Source organism: Rana temporaria, chromosome 1 (genome assembly GCF_905171775.1).
Source record: "Rana temporaria chromosome 1, aRanTem1.1, whole genome shotgun sequence".
Lineage (NCBI taxonomy): Eukaryota > Metazoa > Chordata > Amphibia > Anura > Ranidae > Rana > Rana temporaria.
This window is the reverse complement of record NC_053489.1, coordinates 247,657,398-247,677,358: the sequence shown is the minus strand read 5'-3', so window position 1 is coordinate 247,677,358 and position 19,961 is coordinate 247,657,398. Positions and strand designations below refer to the sequence as shown.

General features: G+C 42.4%; 1 protein-coding gene across 1 annotated transcript in view; it reads left to right on the top strand.

Annotated features, from left to right (window-relative positions):
• Positions 1 to 19,961, top strand: part of LOC120940256 — a 70,097-nt gene that overhangs the window by 8,273 nt on the left and 41,863 nt on the right. The gene's annotated exons all lie outside the window — the stretch shown is intronic.

The window sequence follows — 19,961 nt, the reverse complement described above, 5'->3', positions numbered from 1 at the left end:
AGAACAGGAAGTCGTCTAGATAGTGAATTATAAATTGGGAACCTGACTCCTTACGCACTACCCATTCCAAAAATGTAGAAAAAGTTTCGAAATAAAAACATGATAAAGAGCACCCCATGGGGAGACATTTATCAAAATAAAATTTGTTCTGAAAGCAAAAACCTAACGAATTGAAACAGGAGGGATGAATTGGTAGAAGGCGAAAGGCAGACTTGATATCTGCCTTTGCCAATAACGCATTGTGACCTAAATTCCTGAGCAGGACCAAAGCATCCTCAAAAGAGGAATACCTGACAGACGAGATGTCCTCATCTATTTGGTCATTTAATGAATCATTCTTAGGGAATGATAGATGGTGTATTAACCGAAACGAATTCTTCTCCTTCTTGGGGACAATTCCTAAAGGAGAAATCCTAAAATCTGGGAAAGGAGGAGACTGAAATGGACCCCCCACCCTACCTTCTAAAATTTCTTTCGCAATTTTTTCTGCAACAATGGAAGGGTATAACTCAATAGATTTTAAATTGTCACTCACCTTACAGCCAGAGCCTAAAAAAGAAGGCAATAAAAAACCTTCTAGGAAACCGCTAATTAACAGCTGAGCCATCTCCCTGTCTGGGTACATTCGGAGCCATGGGAGCATATTTTGGCACTTCACTGGTGTGATTGCTTTTGTGAACATTGGGTCCTGTGGACTGGTTAGCTGCGGCCATTTTTTTGAAACACTTGGACACCGAGTGTGTTCCTGAACAAAAGGCACACTCGTGTCGGTATCTACAAGAATTTGGCCATTTGCATTGTCCATCGTTAAAGTTAAAGCAAATGCCTTTTTTGTATACTGCTGGTGAGGGCTGTGATCCTGACGTACCTTGTCTTGCATAAGTAGATTTCTGGGGGAGAAAAAGATTCAGCCATAAGCCGACATCTTTTACTCCCCATTTCAATGACGGATGTACAGACAATTTCTGGCGGAACGCCTCGTCATATGCGTACCAGGCGGTGCCACCAAAATTTTTAAAAGCTTCCAGAATTATTTCAAGGTGTTGAAACAAACCTGTACTTTTATTTGGAAATTTTTCACAGAGAACTCCTGAAAATATGCAAAATGATTGCAACCAATTGTTGAAAGATTTAGTAACCGGTCTACGTCTGTCATCGTCTTCTTTCTTATCTTTACACATGAATTCCTTAGATGAAGGAAGCAATGATAACATGTCTATAAATTCTTCGTTCCATATTTTTTCTTTTATTGTTATAGACAAATGGTATCCCAATGGGGATACCTCACACTGTATAGGGACTTTCAAGCAAGTTTCAGGCAAATTCTGAAGCCGTGCAGATTGGAAAGAAGATGAGACATTGATTCCAGTAGTTTTTTCCTTGTCATTTGCAATTTGACCACAAGATGGTGCCCAAATCTCCAGAGCAGCATCTTGTGGCGGCAAAACTTGCTTGTTTTTTAAAATGTTAACATCCTTTACCAGGTTAGCCAACAGTTCAGACATGTTAGATAATAACGTTACATTGACAGACTCACCCTGGCCTTGTATTTGTCTCTGCGAACCGGCCTGTGCTGACACAGCCTCCGCACTCCGCTGGACCTCCATGCTGAAGGAAGCGCCGTCATCGATGGCTCCCAGACTAAGGGCATCTTCTACTTGCCTGGACACCTGACGCCAATCTTCCGGCTCGGTCATCTGGGGAAACACAGGACTCCTTTCTACCGCTCCCGCCCCACTGCCGTGGGCACCTCCAGCTGGGTAACCAGCCGAGTCATACCTTACCCGTGCACCGGTCTTTGCGCCCGCTCTGCTGCTCACCGCCGCTCCGGATCCTCTTCCGCGCCCTTTCGCCTTCTTTCCAGCGGCTTTGGATACCGACGGTCGTGGTGGGGATGGGGAGAGCCACAACAACGGCATGCGCCGCCTCTTCACTGACGTACTTCGGTCACCGGACCTGCTGCTGACGCTCCTCCCCCGATCCGATTCGTCTTCCGGCGGAACGACTCCATCTTCCTCCGGACGCAGTACAGGCTCACAGTCGCAGATGCCGCCCGCTGCCGAGATGTTCTCCGCTGACGACCGGACCGCTTCCACCACCGACGATGCAGCTCCCACCGGAGCTTCTTGACCCGACGTCCTGGGTAAGTTCAGGCATTCCCTGACCCAGTCTTCTCCGCCGTCTTCACCCGCTCTTTCTATCATCTGACGGAGAAGGGACATCTTCTGGCCTCAGAGGAAACTGTTTGTTCAGTGAGGAAAAACCTCTAGAACACCACAGCACCTATCCTCTGAGGCGAATTGATTCCGGTCACTCCGGGGCTGCCTTATATAGCCCTGAAAACAGCTGGCTAGAACTGGATTTTTCCAGCTGTGCAGTCACCCCTCAAAAAAGACCGGGAAACTCACGTGTACTTACTCCAAAGCACACGTGAGCCCCAGGTGCAGACTAAAACTGCCTAGCTCCCCCAGAGATAGGGGAACTTGAAACTGCCACTGCCTTGTTTCCTAGTCCTGCTGCCATCCCATGAGGAAAGGGGGGTTTGAAACCGTTTTCCCCCCTTTTTCTACATTCTCATCGGATGAACCGGTCGTGTACAGGGCCTAACTGTCTGTGACCCTGTTCAGAAGATTTCGCCTCACTTTGTCACCCTGTGACAATGCGATTTAGAAAATTTTGAGTTCTTGTGGAAACAAGGATTGGTGATAAAGCTTCAGTGGAGACACATTTTTCCCATGATAACTACAGGAGTGAATTTTTCTTCCCAGAGATAGATTTTCTCTCACTTCCTGTTGTCTTCCCCCGTTTGTAAATAGGAGTCATTTGTAAGTCAGCTGTTTGTAACCCGGGGACTGTCTGTTCATGGTACAGCGTCCATATATCAGGAATATGAAATGTTGGGTTTACAGTACATACAGTATTCTTTAAGCTGATAACACAACAAACAACAAATGTTTAGTGCAACATTTGTACAACACAAGCTATTTAAAGCTGAACACCGGGCAAACAGCTAAATACACAGATGACATGGTAAGCTAATTTACCTATCAAATGATTTTTGGTTTTGTAAGATTTGCACAGCTATGAGTCCTGCCTTGTAGGAAAAAAGCCCTGGATTTTCTCTGGCGCAGTTCAGTAACACTTATGCTGCGTTCACACGATAGGATAGTCTGATGAAAACGGTCTGATGGACCGTTTTCATCAGACCAAACCGATCGTGTGTGGGCCCCATTGGTTATTTATCCATAGGTTAAAAACATAGGAACTTGTTTTAAAATTATCTGATGGATAAAAAAACCTATAGAAAAAAACGATCGTCTGTGGGCACGTCCATCGGTTAAAAATCGACGCATGCTCAAAATCTAGTCGACGCATGCTTGGAAGCATTGAACTTCATTTTTTTCAGCACGTCGTTGTGTTTTTACGTCACCGCGTTCTAAAAGGAACGTTTTTTTTAACTGATGGTGTGTAGGCACGACTGATCATCAGTCAGCTTCATCGGATAACTGATGGAAAAATCCATCAGACTGTTTTCATCAGACTAACCTATCGTGTGTACAGAGCATTACAGATCACCTCACCACACCCAGCTTGTGGTTGGACAGTGAATGGAGAAGTATCATATTTATAAGTACATCCATCTCTTACTCTATCTACCCTCCTGCAAGCATGCTTCCTGCAGTACAGTACTACTGATTGGCTCTGTTGAAGTTGAGATATCAACCTGAAGACATTGATAAAATGATTAAATATCCTAGAATTCTTACAACTAAATTCCAGGCAGAAAGACACAAACTAATGCACCTCTATATTCAGATTTTTTGCTATCAGTGGAAGCAGGGTGGGTACCCTAGTTTGAATTTGTGTTGGGTTGATTTACTAAAACTGGAGAGTGCAAAATCTGGTGCAGCGGTGCATGGTAGCCAATCAGCTTCCAACTTCAGCTTGTTTAATTAAACTTTGACAAAAAAAAGCTTTAAGCTGATCTGTTTCTATGCAGATCTGCACCAGATTTTGCACTCTCCAGTTTTAGTGAATCTACCCAAAGAAAAAAGTCAAACTGGGGTACCTACCCTGCTTCCATATTTAATCACTTTCTCAATGTCTTCTGGTTTATGTCTCAACTTCAAATGAAGATTTAGGGTTACCACCTGTCCAGTTTTCCATCAGACTGTCCAGTCAACTTCATCTTCTCCCTTGTTCTGGGTGTAGACCTTACTACACCAGGACTAACAATGAGAGTCGCCACCAAACAGGTTTCTCCCATGGCCATTTTTATTTTCTTCAGTTGACCTCTTAAATTCTACAATGTATGTGCTGCATTGGTGGAGAATATTACTGCATGGGAGAAAGATATTGGGCCTCCCGCACATTTTTATATGCTAAGTGGCTCTGTGCTTTTTGCTCTGAATCCCACCACTAGGGTGACCCAGGGATGGACTGGCCATTGGGACTACAGGGAGTTTCCCGGTGGGCCGATGGCTCAGTGGGCTGGCTTCAGTGACAGCGGACCGCCGCCCCCCTCCCCCTCTGTCTCTACCTCCCCGCAGAGCTCACCTCCTCTCCCTCCCCGCAGCGCTCACCTGGGGGGAACAGAGAATCTGGGGGAGGACCAGAGGAGCAGGGGGGACAGACAGCTGACTCAACAGCTATAGCCTGGGAGTTTCTCACTTCTGCCTAATCTTGTCCCATAAGGGGAAACACCAAACTGATTCTTTGCCCCCCAGGTGAAATAATGTCTAGCTTCCCCACTGGTACTGCCTATAAGAATACCAGTACCAACCGTTCTACTCTAATAAAGTAGAACGGATAGTGGCTAGTGAAGGGGGAGAGGGGCTTAGGTGGCCCGGGGGGGCGGGGTGCAGGAGTTGTCCGGCCGCCATAGGAGAGACATGTCAAAGTGGGCCAGTCTGGATGAAGTCCAGGGCCAAATTTTTGTCCCAGTCCAGCCCTGGGGTGACCACATTTCCAAACTACCATTCAGGGACACCCTCCCTTCCCAAAAATCACCTTGTGCTGTAACGAATCACAGCAAAGTGATTGGACACAAGGATTTATGATTTCTCCAATCACAAGCAGGGATTGTGCTCCTCCAGGCATTCCCGGCCAGGACAAGTACTGTCAGTGAGTAAAGTGGTGATGTGGCAGACTTTTTTGGGGGCATCAGATTGGCCCGGGGGGTGGCTGTGTCAGTTTTATTCCGGGACACTGTATTGTCCTACAATGAATGTGCCCAGGACAGACCTGAAAAATGCGGGACTGTCCCGGGCAATCCGGGACACGTGGTCACCCTACCCACCACTTATTCAGATCTGCTCAAAAAAAAAACTTAGAGGAACCACCCTATCCCTCCACAACATTAACATCTTTGACCTCAACACAAGTTAGATAAGTTAACCACTGCAGCCCCAAGCCTTTTTTTGACACTTGTTGTTTACAAGTTAAAATATTTTTTTTGCTAGAAAATTACTTAGAAAAAATAGATATATAATGTTTGGGGGATCTAACACCCTAGAAAATAAAATGGCAGTCATTGCAATACTTTCTGTCACACCGTATTTGCGCAGCAGTCTTACAAGCGCACTTTTTTTTGAAAAAAAACACTTTTTTTAATAGAAAAAATAAAACAAGAGTAAAGTTGGCCCATTTTTTTTGTATACTTTGAAAGATCTAGGACTAAAATTATTGCTCTCGCTCTAACGATCATGGCGTGGTTTGAACACCCTTTTTCATTTGCTGGCTCGACTCGCATATGCGTTTGCTTCTGCGTGTGAGCTCGTTGGGACAGTCCTTGTTTTCTTATTTATTTTACTTTTAATTTTTTATTTTGACACTGTCTTTTTAAAAAACGAATTTTGGGTCACTTTTATTCCTATTACAAGGAATGTAACCATCCCTTGTAGTAGAAAAAAACACATGACAGGACCTCTTAAATATGACATTTGTTGTCAAAAAGACCTCAGATCTCATATTTATACTAAAATGCAATAAAAAAAATGTCACATGGTAAAAAAAAAAATCTTCTTTAAGAGCTATGGGCAGAAGTGACGCTTGACGTCGCTTCCGCCCTCCCATGCTATGTAGCCGAGCGGGGGCCATCTTCCTCTCAGTCAGAAACTAGGCATCCACTGGAGAGGATGCAATCGTCTCCGCTGCTACCGGCGGGTCTGGTAAGCGGCGGAGACGACCGAAGCGCGGCGGGAGGGGGTGGACACCTCTCCTGCCACCGATAAAAGTGATCTTGCAGCGAATCTGTTACGGAGGCCACTCTTATCTTAAAAAGAAATGCACAGCATTGTTGAAAATACTGGGGTTATGGCAGCTAGCATTTTGCGTGAAGTTGTTAAACCTTATGTAGTGGGGTAACACCTTTTTGATGTGATATAAAAGACCACCATTGCTGATCGTGAAGGATCTCAGCTCCCTCCGGTGGCCGAGTTGGGTTAGAGCCACCTGTTGTTTACATTTTGTTCTGGTACCGCAGAGAATGTTGGAGGATTGAGTTCAGGAAGAGAAGAGACTCCATTTGCCCTGGCCTGTAATAAACTACATTACCCAGAGAGCAGCTGTACAACCCCAAGATGCTTTGCCTTCCACGCCGCCTGCTAGGGGAGGAAATTTAAGGGAGAGGACGTGTTTGGCGCACTCTCTCGGGACCGCCTCGTCAACCCAGGAGGACACTGACAGGAGCGGCTTTGAGAAAAAGAGACGGAGCCTCTGCCGGAGTCATTGAGTGAGTGAGTGAGAGACTTGTAAAGCGCAACACATGCGAACTGAATCGCCTCTGGGCGCTGTATCCATTTCATTGGTAAGGAACCCCTTGACCTCAGAAGAGATGGGTTTTAATCTTTCTCCTGAAGGCCAAGTGGTCCGACTCCAGTCGGATGGTGGTTGGTAGTGCATTCCACAGGCGAGGTCCCTGGACTGCAAATCTTCGATCTCCTTTGGACTTGTATCTGGCTTTGGGTATCTGGAGTAGGTTTTGATTGGTGGATCGCAGAATGCGATTGGGGTCATGGGCTTTTATTTTTTCGCATAGATATTGGGGGGCGTTTCCTTGAATACACTTATGTATTAGACAGAGTGCCTTTAAAGTGATTCTGTCTTTTACTGGCAACCAATGAAGGGATCTCAGTGAAGGTGAGATTGATTCCCATGATTTTTTTCCAGTCACTAGTCGAGCGGCCGTATTTTGAACGACTTGCAGACGAGTGATTTGGTATATGGGGAGTCCTAGATAGAGGGCATTTGCGTAGTCGAGTCTGGAATTGATGATTGTTCCCACCACGACTGCAATGTCCTCTTTCGGGATAAAGGGCGTGAGTCTGCGTAGTAGGCGCAGCAGATGGTGGGATCCGCTGACTACCGACCCTATTTGTGCATCCATTGTCATGTAGGTATCGAAAATGACTCTGAGACTTTTGACTTTTGTGCTAGGGGTGATAGTTTTACCCAGAATGGGCGGGGGAGTCCATGTTGACGCGGGGTGATTTTTCCAGTTAGCGTGAAACAGGAGAAGTTCTGTTTTTGAACCGTTGAGTTTAAGATAACTGTTTGTCATCCAGTTATCTATTAGAGTAAGGCATTTCTCTAGTCCAAGAGAATGATCCTTTTTGTTGCAGATGCGGAAATACAGTTGTGTGTCGTCTGCATAGGAGTTGTAAAGTAACTTCTGGTTACTGATGATTTCAAAGAGAGGGCAAAGATATATATTAAACAATACGGGCGAGTTCCCAGTATCCCTGCGACCTGTCTGAGAACCGGAGACTGCTGGCTAACCGGACTGTGACTGCCGATCGGTGGACGGAGTGCCGTAGAAGGACAAGGCCTGAACCGGTTGGGTGAGACGGGCACTTGCCCGAGAGTACTGATTGTCTTGCGGGAGGGCTGATCGCTGATATCCATCTTTGCGGTTTGACTATTCAGGAAACTTTCAACAGTTTACTATTACCCTTTTGGATTATAAATTTCTCTTTGCGCGCCAACCTCAGCTGCTCTGACACACCTGGTTGAATGAAAGTTACTGCAAGCACTTAGAAGAACACAAGTATAGATACCTTTAAATTGGCTGTGAAGTAGTACCAGGAAATAGACACAAGACCATTTAATGGTAAATTAACTCAATGTATTGGTCCAGGTTAGAATAAATGGTGCTTTGAGCATACAGATGGTTGGTTCAGATACAGTCTGCTGGACAGTATAATCACTATGCCTAAGTAACATAGAATAGAGTTCTGTACCAATAGACTGGAATTAACTCATGAATCAGCAAAGTCAGCAATAAACAGTACATATAAGTATTAACTGCAATGTGAATAATATTACTATAACTAGTTTAGAGTGCACTCTAGATAGATAGGAAAACGTGCAATATCCCCTGAGAGGTACCCCTTAGCATAAACAATAGGTACAATTCTCTGTGTAGCAGCTTTAAAGGGGTAGTCTTTAGTGTTGCTCACGAATATTCGTATTGCGAATATTCGTTACGAATATTGCATATTCGATTATTCGCGAATAACTCGAATATCGTGGCCAAAATTCGCTGTTACGAATATTCGCATTTTTTCAAATTTATTTTTAAAACAGATCACATCCTAGTGATCTCCATCGACGTCTAAAAGCATTGCTGGTATGATTAGAGACCCTGGGCTGAGTAGCTAAGCTGAGGCGATCCTTTTATGTTGACGAATATTCGCTATCGCGAATATTCGTATTACGATTATTCGCGAATACTTTCTCCGCCCTTCTTTTGCATCAGAGCCAATCAGAGTTCTCCTACCACAGTTGTCAGAGGTTAGCAACCTCCATAGCAACCAATAGGAACCTGCCTGCACGACCAGTATATAAGATCACTCCCAGCAGTATTTCAGTGCAGATTCACAAGGTGGCTAGAGAGAGTGGAGTGTTTCTGTGTGTTTTTCCAGTGTATCACATCTTCAAAGAATTTTCCATCTTTTGTCCCGTGTCATCATTTGCATTTCACCTCTTTAATGAGAATAATAACTGTTTAACATAAAGACATTTAAGAGATGTCAACGTAAACGGTTTACTTGGCTTTTTTTTAACTCAACAGAATCAGGGGCCCCAGTGTGCGGTTGATCTTTACCTAACTCAATACAGGTCAGTCTAGAGGAGAGATCTGTATTTTCTAAATCTATGGTTATTCAATATTTATTAAACTAATCAATATACAAATTGGTCAAAGTAAACCCTCAAATCTATATAATAATGTATTTATTTTGTTAATACCTTGTTGTTAGTTGCAGGGTCCATTACGTAAAACCACACTTTTTCCAAAGGGCAGATGAAATTGAATGTTTCAGAATTTCGCAATCAATTTCGCATTAGCATTAACGAAATTTAGCAAAAAAATTTTTGGATAAAATATCACGAATATTCGATTTTAGCGAATATTTCACGAATATTAGTCTATATATTCGTGATATATCGCGAAATCTAATATGGCGTATTCCGCTCAACACTAGTAGTCTTTAGTCCTCACTCTTCAGTCGGCTGGTGTTGGGTCCCAGTTGTACAGTTGGTGTATTTGAGTACAGTCCCAGTCACACCTGCAGTCAGCAAATAAGGCTACTAGATGGCTGAATGGTCAGTTCCTAAAGGGTTTGGTCTAGTAAATCACCACAGCAGCAGCTCACCATCCGGTCACACACAGAGATTAGTCCATTCCCTGCTGTGCACCCAGGTAACTCTGTCTGTCAGCATCCTTGAACTCAGCACTTCAGATCCTGTTTAGACCACCAATCTGCAGCAGTGATGGTGCACCGTAGACAGCAATGAGCATTCTCTGGTCTCCCTAACAGCAAGAGAAAGTTGTGTCCTGTACTGCTTGGGAAAATACAGCTTTTTCTCCTCCTGCCCATATTCTCTGTGGGGACTGTAGTTCAAAAGCTTCTGATCACCTCCTCCAGACTATAGTTCCCATAGTGCATTGCTTCCTGATTCAGTCAATTGGACTCTTCATGCTTTGCAGATCCCTCCTCTCACTGATAATGCTGTTACCAGTTTAGCACTGCAGAGCAGCAACTACAGAGCATTGCAGGCAAAAAAGGATACCGTGTGATATGACGAAACGTGCATCGGGAGGTTGTACGTACTGACGCCATCACGCTATCTCTCGTTTGTGGACTGGTGTATGCTTGTTTGCCAGACCAGCTTTTGAATTTGTGTACTGCAAGTTTTTAACATGTAAGTGCATGCTTTTATAATAAACCTCAATTTGTAGGTTTATTTAGTCTGTACACTATGTGAGCCTCCTCTTACTTTTGGGTGATCCATTGACCTGTCTAATTATTTTGATATCCCCCTGGTGACTTGTTGTGGTCAGTTAGCTTAGATTATCTGACGTGTTGCTGCCATCTCCTGGTCACAGGACCCTGGCTGGGTAAAGCCGCAGGCTTGGAATAAGCTTGCTTCTGGTAAGCTCATATTTTGTACGATGGAGGTGTGCACCTTTTTTTTCCCAAGTTTGGTGGATAATTTGTCACCTTGGTTATCATCTGGTCTTTTGGGGATCTTTATTCTTCACTCAACTCACCTTTTATAGACTGTTTACCATATTCACTCAACAATTTATGGACTAATTCACCTATATTGTTAATTTTTATGTTACTATATATATGATATTTATGGTGATTGGCCAATTTATTTTTGGGTTTATCAGTTATCAGTCACTTTAATATCACTTAATTCATGTGTTGTGTCATTATCACATGTTTTTTTCCCAATTTTCTTGTTTCTTGTTGGGACTTTTTAGAGCGCAGCTTTATTTTTTGTATACAGAGCGTAGCAGCCAGTGTTTCTCTCAGGCCTCGTACACACGACCGAGGAACTCGTCAGAAAAGACACATCGTTTTCCTCGACGAGTTCCTTGTTAGGCTTGTCAAGGAACTCAATCTCCTCGTTCTCAAACGCGGTGACGTACAAAACATACAATGGCAGGGGAAGTTTGATTCCACTGGCACAACCCTTGGGGCTGTTTTTGCTAATCTCATGTTACTGCGTGTTAAGTAAAAGTTTGGTAAGAGACGATTTGCACTTTTCAGTCTTTTACAGCGTGAAAAATGTGTTATCCCCATTACAAACGCTACTTTTACTGAAGGTGCGCGGGTTTCTTAACATACACACGATTGTGTTTCTCGTCGAAAACCAGCCTGACGAGGAACACGACTAGGAAATTGAGACTCCCGTCGAGGAAAAAGAGAACTTCTTTATACAAATATAGCTAGAAGTTAAATAACTTACATTAAACTTTGCACGTGGACAAATTTGTATAATAAATTACAATACCTGTCTGTCTAGTTATTCATCAATCCTTCTATTTACCTTTTTAGAAAATAAAAAATAGAATGTTTAGTGGGTCACTCAATTTTAGGTTACCCCTGTGAAAATTAGCAATAGTATTAAAGCATAATGGGCCTGACATGCAAACCCCAAGGCATATAATCACCTTTCAGAGTGTATATATGTTTTATTATTATATTAGAGAGTGGTGTTTTAAACTTATAAACATACACCTTGACCTTAAATGAAACGCCTCATATGCTGGACACAGATAACACCCATTTACATAACTGCATATTTACTAAATAGGAATAGGCTAATATAAGGGTGTTGGATAAGAAAAGAAAAAGACCTCCTCACTAAATGAGGGGGGTCTTTTTCTTTTCTTATCCAGCACCCTTATGACAGCTTATTCATATTTATATTTAATAGATATGCGGTAATGGACATAAATGTTATCTGTGTCCAACACATGATGTGTCTCTTTTAAGGTCAAGGTGCATAGGTGTGCGCAGCCTATTGCATTAGGGTTTTGAACAGTAACCCAAATGGGTATGAGGTAACGTGTAATAGTCTAGTGGTCAATACAGTAAGTGAAAGCAGACCTGTGTTCCGACAAAATATTAGGTGATAATACAATATTAAATAGAATGCCCCACCACATATATATATATTATGGGGTGAAGGTAAGTAAGAATATCAATTGTAGGCTGTAAAAATAGCCTGTGAGGGTTCCACTGTGCTATAAATACAAATAAGTAATACTAGTAAAATACGTATGACAAAAAAGGAAAAAATTATACATGTGACAAAAAGGATGAGCATGTGACAAAAATGCAAAGTTGTGGTACTTGTAAATAAATATATATTGTAATAGTCCAATAGTATGTATATATAGTACAGAAAAATATAGTCCAGCAATATATATGCAGTGAAAAAAACTTATTGCAACAAAAATGTGAAAAAGGCCATCCAGGGAGTGATAAAGTCCGTGCTGTTAAAGGTGCACCTGTGAAGGTGAGTGCTCAGGTATACAGTAGTGGAACTTGCACGCAGTGGTCACGGTGCTCCCCCTTATGGGTCCCCACTTACCAGAGGCACTAACCCCTGCAGGGGTAAAGTGCAAGTAGTCAGCCTCGGACGGCTCAGTGGTCTCCCGTAGTTCCTCAGTTATACTTGGGACCTCCTAGATGTAGTAGTGATGTTTTATCCGGATCCAAGGTGAGTAGTTGTTTTAAAAGCCAGCAGCCCTCCGGAGAAAAAAACACACTGACATAGCGTAGTATGTTGGAATAAGTGCTTGGTTTATTAGCACTCACAAAAGCATGCAGGGTACATCAAAAATATAATAAAAGAATGAACATAAAAATACGCTAGAGCGGGGGTGGTTGCTCTAAAGAATAAAAGTTTTAAAAGCAAAAAGATGTATGTGGAGCAGCTAACAGCCTGTTAGCATAGCTCCGTCGCTGCACTGGGTAAGTCAGGAAGTATCGGCTATCGCCTGGGACCGGCGTGCGTTCCACTGATACTCAAGCTAGAAACCGGAAGTGCGTGCGTGTGTGCGTGTATCCGCTTTACGCGCGTTTCGTCATATTACGTCTTCAGAAGCAGGTGCACGCATCCAGCAGAAGGTGGCCTATATAGTAGGTTTCAATATGCAAAACCCCACCCACTAACGGCGGTGGCCAATCGTATTTTTCATGCGGGGTTCCCATCGAATCCGATCTTACAGGAGGTGTAACCTTGGGTTTATCCTGTTTGCATATTTACACCCTATTATCCTGACTGTAGCCATAATGTACCGTAGTCATACTATCCGCAGTGTTTGTGCGGGTCTGCCATCGCCACAAACGGTATAAATCAATATGTGTAAACAGGCAACCTAATCTGCTAATTGCGCCATTAACTAGCGGTCATTTACAGAAAAAAAAACAGATATATACAACATAATAAAATATAAGTAAGATAATTGAATATTAAATGTCCGTCTTATGTATATTAGAGACAAGGGCGTAAGGTTAATTAGCATAAGCTCTTATTTAAAGGGCTACAACCAAACTGGTCATGGGTAGCTCAGCCCATGGGAGGAGGTCTGTATATACAATGCGCCATATTACCAGCGCAGATAATTAGATATGTTTATTAAGAACATGGTAGAGCTAGCCATCTAGAGATGCATACGTAAGAGACATGAGGGAATGCAAATCCCAAATGGAGATAGCCATAAAGGGTTGATAGCTCCAAGTTGGTACTGGTTAGAGGTGGCTTCACTTGAGTAGAGGCTGTACTTCCAAGCCTTCTTACAGGGGTGTTGTGAAATTACATATGGATAATACAAAAAGGGTATATGAGAAAGTATATATAAAAAAACACAACTACGCATAGAGGTAAAAGATATATATATATATATGGAAAATTAAATATATAGTATTGGGGTAGAAATGTATTAACTATATATAAGGTAGGTGGTCGTCGGTTATCTAGGGTATGTAAGCTGGCATACCAGGCAAGGACGTACCATAATGTGGGGATTGTAAATATATATGTCAATAAATAGTGTATGCCCTCTTGGGGGGAATAGATGTTGGCCTTGGAGGCATTGCTGTATGGAAATAATAAAAAATAGGGCATTGGAGACATTAATATGTGAGAGTGTCAATATAGTTAACCTGGAGATCTAGTTCAGGGGTTGGCCAGGAAGCAATTTAGATCAATGTCCTTATTTAACCCGTGAGGTGCCAATGATCCCAGACGATAGATCCAGCTGGTTTCATTCTGGGAAATAGCTGTAGTTTTATTACCACCCCTCCAGTTATCTTTTACAAGGTCTATACCGTAAAAGATCAGACCACTAGGGTCTTGGTGGTGGACCTCTTTAAAGTGGCGTGATAGATAGTGCTTATCATATCCTGTTTTTATCCTGTTTATATGTTCACGAATTCTCACTTTGAGGGGTCTGGTTGTTCTTCCTACATATTGTAGGTGGCAGGGGCATTCAATAATATACGTTACATGGGTGGTACTGCAGGTGATGAGTTCTCTTATTTTGTATTCTTTGAAGTCAGTTCTTGACTTAAAACTCATTTTTCGTCTTGGTTGTTTTTTACTAACCCTGCAGGGCAGGCATTTCTGGCATTTATAAAAGCCCTTAAGTTCGGGACATATACTAACTGATCGCGGTGGGTCTACAACATTGTGCACAAGATGGTGGCGGAGGGAGGGAGCACGCCTGTAGATGAAGTTGGGTTTTTTCCTTAGTATTTTGGAGAGGGCGTGGTCCTCTTGTAGGATCGGCCAGTACTTTTTGATTATGTGCTCAAGATCCTTATATTGAGAGTTAAAACCTGTAATGAATGCCACATCTGGCTTATTTTGCTTGTTCTTTTTCTTAGGTGCCAGCATGTTGTTCCTGTTCATATTTAGAACTTCTTCCTTCAATTTTATCAGGTTTTGCTCTTTGTATCCTTTTTCCTTGAATCGATTTATGATTATATCAGCTTGTATTTTATAGTCGGCAATTGAACTACAGTTTCTCCGCAATCTCATCATTTGTCCTTTGGGTATATTGGACTTCCACCTGGGGTGGAAAGCCAAAGAAACCAACCCTACCAAGGTCAGGGAACTTATCCCAATCAATGGAACAGCAGACCCCACAACCAGGAGAGAGAAATGGATCAAATACAAAGAGAAAACGCACCAGAGGGTGTAGGGGAGGGCAGAAGAAAACGCCCAAGACAACACTAGGGAAAGGGATATTCAACCTTAGTAATATTCAATTAACTGAAGACGAATTACGCATATTAGATTTAGGCCTTAAATATGCCCCAGAAAAAACTTTAGACCAATTTGAGGTATACATCGATCTCCAGAAATTTCTTAGAAAACTGAATCTACGCAAATTCTTTTTGAACAACACAGAGGAGCATGAAATGGAGGCGTCGGAATACACTCAAACTAATCTGAGAAATAACTCCACGTTCAACCCCAATACACCGGGCAACCAATGTATAGAAGCGTTTAAAAAGATGGTGGAGGGGGATTTAAGAAAACTACAGAGGAAATTTAAAAACAAAAATAAAAATGTGTGGAAAACCATTAAGGAGATTGGCAATAAGAATGATGTGATTATCAGACCAGCAGATAAGGGGGGCGGACTGGTAATTCTAAATAAAATAGATTACGAGGAAGAAATGAAAAACCTGCTGAGTGTCGAAAACACCTATAAAAAATTAAAAGGTAACCCGAAAATACGATTCACCAAACAACTGACCAAGTTTGTCAAAAAGGGTGCAACCATGGGGATACTCAATAAGAAGGAGGCAGAGTATTTGGTTTCTAATTCTACAAAGACACCAGTGATCTACTACACCCCCAAGATCCATAAGAGACTGCACAAACCCCCAGGCCGCCCTATTATAAGCGGGATCAATTCCATCTTTTCTCGCTTAGGAGAATATCTGGATACATATCTACAACCTGTTGTTAAAGAGGGAAAATCACATCTTCGTGATAGTCTGCAACTTATTAACGAACTGCAGCATATTGGTGAAGTACAAGATTTACTATTAGCCACCATCGATGTCAACTCATTGTATACCAGTATATCTCAGAGAGATGGCATTATGGGGGTGGAGAAAGCGTTACATCAGAACACCAGGCTCAAACAGCAACAGATCAACTTCATCGTAGAAGGGCTGGAAATGGCCATGAAATGTAACTATTTCTGGTATAAAAAAAGCTACTATGTTCAAACTAGGGGCGTGGCGATGGGGGCACGCTATGCACCTAGCGTTGCTAACCTATTGATGGACTGTTGGGAAGAAGAATACGTTTACAACAGAAACATCTCCCATATCAAGCTATATCGGCGTTACATCGATGACATTATCATCCTATGGGACGGGACGGTGGATAGCTTCCAGAAATTCTTAGAAGAGCTTAATTCCAACAGATATGGTCTTACCTTCACAGGAAAATGTGATAGAGAATGTATAGATTTCCTTGACCTTCAGATTTTTAAAGACGGCCCAATACTACAGACAAGAACACACTTTAAGTCAACGGACCGCAATGGCTACATCCCATCAGCAAGCTGCCACCACCCCAGGTGGAAGTCCAATATACCCAAAGGACAAATGATGAGATTGCGGAGAAACTGTAGTTCAATTGCCGACTATAAAATACAAGCTGATATAATCATAGATCGATTCAAGGAAAAAGGATACAAAGAGCAAAACCTGATAAAATTGAAGGAAGAAGTTCTAAATATGAACAGGAACAACATGCTGGCACCTAAGAAAAAGAACAAGCAAAATAAGCCAGATGTGGCATTCATTACATGTTTTAACTCTCAATATAAGGATCTTGAGCACATAATCAAAAAGTACTGGCCGATCCTACAAGAGGACCACGCCCTCTCCAAAATACTAAGGAAAAAACCCAACTTCATCTACAGGCGTGCTCCCTCCCTCCGCCACCATCTTGTGCACAATGTTGTAGACCCACCGCGATCAGTTAGTATATGTCCCGAACTTAAGGGCTTTTATAAATGCCAGAAATGCCTGCCCTGCAGGGTTAGTAAAAAACAACCAAGACGAAAAATGAGTTTTAAGTCAAGAACTGACTTCAAAGAATTTCAAAATAAGAGAACTCATCACCTGCAGTACCACCCATGTAACGTATATTATTGAATGCCCCTGCCACCTACAATATGTAGGAAGAACAACCAGACCCCTCAAAGTGAGAATTCGTGAACATATAAACAGGATAAAAACAGGATATGATAAGCACTATCTATCACGCCACTTTAAAGAGGTCCACCACCAAGACCCTAGTGGTCTGATCTTTTACGGTATAGACCTTGTAAAAGATAACTGGAGGGGTGGTAATAAAACTACAGCTATTTCCCAGAATGAAACCAGCTGGATCTATCGTCTGGGATCATTGGCACCTCACGGGTTAAATAAGGACATTGATCTAAATTGCTTCCTGGCCAACCCCTGAACTAGATCTCCAGGTTAACTATATTGACACTCTCACATATTAATGTCTCCAATGCCCTATTTTTTATTATTTCCATACAGCAATGCCTCCAAGGCCAACATCTATTCCCCCCAAGAGGGCATACACTATTTATTGACATATATATTTACAATCCCCACATTATGGTACGTCCTTGCCTGGTATGCCAGCTTACATACCCTAGATAACCGACGACCACCTACCTTATATATAGTTAATACATTTCTACCCCAATACTATATATTTAATTTTCCATATATATATATATATCTTTTACCTCTATGCGTAGTTGTGTTTTTTTATATATACTTTCTCATATACCCTTTTTGTATTATCCATATGTAATTTCACAACACCCCTGTAAGAAGGCTTGGAAGTACAGCCTCTACTCAAGTGAAGCCACCTCTAACCAGTACCAACTTGGAGCTATCAACCCTTTATGGCTATCTCCATTTGGGATTTGCATTCCCTCATGTCTCTTACGTATGCATCTCTAGATGGCTAGCTCTACCATGTTCTTAATAAACATATCTAATTATCTGCGCTGGTAATATGGCGCATTGTATATACAGACCTCCTCCCATGGGCTGAGCTACCCATGACCAGTTTGGTTGTAGCCCTTTAAATAAGAGCTTATGCTAATTAACCTTACACCCTTGTCTCTAATATACATAAGACGGACATTTAATATTCAATTATCTTACTTATATTTTATTATGTTGTATATATCTGTTTTTTTTTTCTGTAAATGACCGCTAGTTAATGGCGCAATTAGCAGATTAGGTTGCCTGTTTACACATATTGATTTATACCGTTTGTGGCGATGGCAGACCCGCACAAACACTGCGGATAGTATGACTACGGTACATTATGGCTACAGTCAGGATAATAGGGTGTAAATATGCAAACAGGATAAACCCAAGGTTACACCTCCTGTAAGATCGGATTCGATGGGAACCCCGCATGAAAAATACGATTGGCCACCGCCGTTAGTGGGTGGGGTTTTGCATATTGAAACCTACTATATAGGCCACCTTCTGCTGGATGCGTGCACCCGCTTCTGAAGACGTAATATGACGAAACGCGCGTAAAGCGGATACACGCACACACGCACGCACTTCCGGTTTCTAGCTTGAGTATCAGTGGAACGCACGCCAGTCCCAGGCGATAGCCGATACTTCCTGACTTACCCAGTGCAGCGACGGAGCTATGCTAACAGGCTGTTAGCTGCTCCACATACATCTTTTTGCTTTTAAAACTTTTATTCTTTAGAGCAACCACCCCCGCTCTAGCGTATTTTTATGTTCATTCTTTTATTATATTTTTGATGTACCCTGCATGCTTTTGTGAGTGCTAATAAACCAAGCACTTATTCCAACATACTACGCTATGTCAGTGTGTTTTTTTCTCCGGAGGGCTGCTGGCTTTTAAAACAACTACTCACCTTGGATCCGGATAAAACATCACTACTACATCTAGGAGGTCCCAAGTATAACTGAGGAACTACGGGAGACCACTGAGCCGTCCGAGGCTGACTACTTGCACTTTACCCCTGCAGGGGTTAGTGCCTCTGGTAAGTGGGGACCCATAAGGGGGAGCACCGTGACCACTGCGTGCAAGTTCCACTACTGTATACCTGAGCACTCACCTTCACAGGTGCACCTTTAACAGCACGGACTTTATCACTCCCTGGATGGCCTTTTTCACATTTTTGTTGCAATAAGTTTTTTTCACTGCATATATATTGCTGGACTATATTTTTCTGTACTATATATACATACTATTGGACTATTACAATATATATTTATTTACAAGTACCACAACTTTGCATTTTTGTCACATGCTCATCCTTTTTGTCACATGTATAATTTTTTCCTTTTTTGTCATACGTATTTTACTAGTATTACTTATTTGTATTTATAGCACAGTGGAACCCTCACAGGCTATTTTTACAGCCTACAAGTGATATTCTTACTTACCTTCACCCCATAATATATATATGTGGTGGGGCATTCTATTTAATATTGTATTATCACCTAATATTTTGTCGGAACACAGGTCTGCTTTCACTTACTGTATTGACCACTAGACTATTACACGTTACCTCATACCCATTTGGGTTACTGTTCACAATTCTTGCTGCGTCCAGTTGTAGGTAGGGCAGCGCCACCACCCCTCCCTACGTTCATTTATTTATTCTTCTACTATCCCCTATGGGGATTTGTTTTTGGGGGGCTGCAGCCTGATTATTGATTATTGATTATTTTGATTATTCTGATTATTCTGATTATTTTGATTATTTTACCTATCGTTTTTTCCCGGATTTGATTAGACATTTGTTTAGTATCTACTGCCATTTATATTAGCCTGGTCAGATCCTAAGCGCGGATTAACCCCTACCCTACTGTATTGCATTAGGGTTTGCACCCCAAAGCTCAATAATACACTACCGATCACTCATTACACATTTACCGACCCCTTCCCCCACTCATCCTAATATGTCCCCTCAGCAACAGCTGGCGGGAGAGGAGGGAAGTCGGCAGTGCTGTGGGGGGGGGGGAGCCAGGGCAGTAGGGGGAATCTGTGCTGTACAGGGTGATCAGGGTGTACCTAGGCACACCTGGCACACCCTGTGTGCA